This window comes from Pipistrellus kuhlii, unplaced genomic scaffold (genome assembly GCF_014108245.1).
Source record: "Pipistrellus kuhlii isolate mPipKuh1 unplaced genomic scaffold, mPipKuh1.p scaffold_m20_p_17, whole genome shotgun sequence".
Taxonomy (NCBI): Eukaryota; Metazoa; Chordata; class Mammalia; order Chiroptera; family Vespertilionidae; genus Pipistrellus; species Pipistrellus kuhlii.
This window is the reverse complement of record NW_023425482.1, coordinates 14,154,545-14,157,855: the sequence shown is the minus strand read 5'-3', so window position 1 is coordinate 14,157,855 and position 3,311 is coordinate 14,154,545.

Genomic DNA, 3,311 nt, shown 5'->3' with positions numbered 1-3,311 from the left:
TCTTTCTTATGCTCTTGGCTCTCTTGGGACTTCTGTTCCAGAGGGTGAACTCTCCAACATTCACCCATGTGGCCCATGACCATGTGGACTCCACGTAATGGATTAATGAGCTCTAACTAGACTGAAGAAACATTGGACCCAGTATTTTCCAGAACTGGTTTACAGACCATGGGACTTTACAAACCGAGGGATGTAACTCTACACAAATAAAAATCATAATTCTCCAGTGCAAATCTTAGAAAATTCTTTTCTGAAAAAATTGCAAGAACCCCATTCCCACTAGTGAGGAAGAAATTCCACCCACCCAATCCTCCAGCATCAGAATGGCATAGGGAAGTTGTTGGATTTGAAGACGTGAGGCATGGGACATTGTTAGGCTTGAAGAGGTTGGTGGGCAGAGGACACTGGTGAGTTTGGGAGGTTGAAATGTTTGTGTATTTGGTTTTGGAGATTGGTGTTTCTAGAAGGTTGTAGATTTGTGAAAATTAGCAGTCTTAGGCATGCGGATAGGTTCACAAATGTTTTTTTGAGATAAGCAAGTGTTTTGGGGCATTTTCGTGGGCTTGAGGAGTCTGAGAGTTTGGGGAACATTGTTGAATGTGGTGAGGATGAGGCTTGGAAAAGGTTATCAGATTTGGGGAGACGTGTTTGGAGAGGATTTGGAATTGGAGGCATTGAGTGTTTTATGAAGGTCCAGAACATATGTGTGTTTAAGGGTTTGGTTAAATTGGTGGATTGGTTAAATTGGGAATGTGATAGGCTTGGGCATAGGGCTAGCCCCCTATTGAGTGAAATACCATAGAATGCAGAAAGCTCTAAATTTTTGTTTCCATTTACATTGATTAGTCCCACAGGGTGGGCAGCTGCTACATTTGCTGTACTTGATGAATTCAGGGCAGGAGGTATTCCATTCAAAATTATGTATCTAAGAAAGTATCCAACATCTTAATTTGGAACTCTGAGCAATGAGATAAATGTAGCTAAGATCATCATTCTTCTCCCATTTCTGTTCAAAGCACTATCTGGAGAAAATAATAAGAGCAAGGGATCAAAGAGAAGAATGACAAGTAGAGACAGAAAGCAAAGAACAGGTAAAGAGCAAGGATAGTGGAGACAGAGCAGAAAACAGCATGATGTGGCAGAAAAGAAAATCTAGGAGCAGGGACCCATGATACAAATCAGAGAAGAGAGAAAAGAACTAGCTGATGGGGCACAGAAAAGAGAGGCAAGGCAAGGAATAGCTACAAAGGCAGATACTCGGGAAATAAGGGCACCAAATAACCCTACACTGCAGGTACAACCGAGGAAACCAGTCACAACCACACAACTACACAAATACACTACAAGTTTCCTCATTTCTGTTCATGGCTGTGTTCCTCTTCCCATCTCAATTTATACCACATAGTCAAGTTCAATTTCCTAGCATTCGGGAAGTTTATAAAGAAAAGAACCCATAGCATGAGGGTCACCACGATCTATCCAGATAAACACAGACAAGTTCTTAATGTGGTTTGTGACTTTTCAGCTCCAGATGCTCAACGCATCTTGGGACAAGCATAGAAGTGGGCATGGTTGTTCAGTCGTGGGAACATAATGTATTAGTGACCTTATGAAAGAAGATGTGCACAGAAAAGGACTCTTTCCTGGGCTTGTGGGCAGGGCCCAAAACGGAAGTGTTTAGCAGAGCGAGAAGGCAAGTATCTGAAGACTGATTAACTCACTCCAGATGAGGAATTTCTAATTAGGGATGCCCACTTTGGGATATAAGTGCAATTATTCTCCTTTGCGATCATAAATGCAACTCAGATACTCTTCAGTTACCTTGATCTTCTGTAGTGAGGATGGAAGAGTCTTTATGTGAATCCAGGGACTTACTATTTCACCAGAATTTACTGAATTCCAGAAACTCCATACTTTTGGCCAGAGCTGCTTTTTAATGCTGTATTTTGGTGGAAACATGGCTGTGGGAAGAGTTGGTTTGTTTACATGACGCTGATTCATGAAAAAGCATAGTCTCACTAACATGACAAAAAACATGGAATTTAACACCGCACACTGAGGGAAAGGGTACATTACAATTCAGGAAAACCCTACAGTGATGGGAGGGAGGAGTGAACCCTCAATCTCCTGAGGAATGGTCAGCGTCTATGTCTCCAAAGATTCCCCAATGTAAAGAGGAATCCTGCGGGTGACAGCGCAGGGGGTTGGGGAGGTGGTGGAGGGGACTCCATGCTGCTGGTCCTCGGGGGCTTTGCTCTATGGAGGGGAGGCCTCCACTCTGCTAGACAGGGGTAGTGAGTGGGAAGCCAGAGACCAAGACAGAGCGATGTGAGAGAGGGGAGGAAAATTAAAGAACGCCTGAGAGATAAAGATTTAGAGAAAACGACAGAGACAGAAAAAGCTGAAGGGATAGGGAGGAATGGCAGAAACAGAGATACAGAAACACAGACACAGGAAGTGAGACAGAGACGCAGACGCAGAGAGACACTCAGAGACAAAAATAGTCAGAAACCGGAGTCGCAGGCAGAGAGAGTCCTGAACAGGCGTGTCCACACCACGCTCATCCTCACGCTGAAATAATTTTCCTGGGAGCTCTCTAATGCCACCCTGGGCAAAAGGAGCTCCAGGCGCGTCTCTCTCCACACCACCTCCCGGGGGACGAGCCCAACCCCGCCTAGCCATCCCGGCGTTTCTTCAACCCACGGGACTCCGTACGCTCTCAAGGCCACGCCCACGTGCTATTCCGTCAGATTTGGACTTCCAATCTCTATAGCTCCGCCCACAAGGCCGTGGTTTGTTTGTTTTTGTGTTTGTTTTTTTGTTTGTTTTTTGAAAGGAGGTTAGCTCGGTATTTTGCCCGATCAGCCTGCACATTACCTTAGCAAGCTCATTCCTTCGCGCCGTGATTACGTTCCCTTTATTCCAGAGGCTATGAGCCCTTTGCCTGGCAGAACACTGAGACCAGCGACTACTTCCTATTTCTGAGAGGCCCGCCTTCTGCCTCAGCGCCGAGTTCCATAGGCTGGCCAGGTGACGCACGGCACTCCCACTGGAAGCGGCGGCTGTCCGTCAAACATCCTGGGTACGGCACCTACGCTTATTTGGTGCGGGGAACTTCCTGGAGCGGAAAAAAGGGGGAATTGGATCGAGCTTTCGATTGGGTACGGGGAACTGTCCGTCAAGGAGTGGGCGGGTGCAATCGCAAATCCAACGCACAGTATTGGTAGAGAGAAGAGGCGGATACGGGCGGAAGAAAGCCGGCTTCTCCTGATTGGGCCGTACTCCGGATTGGCTGACCGTGAGCCGCGCCC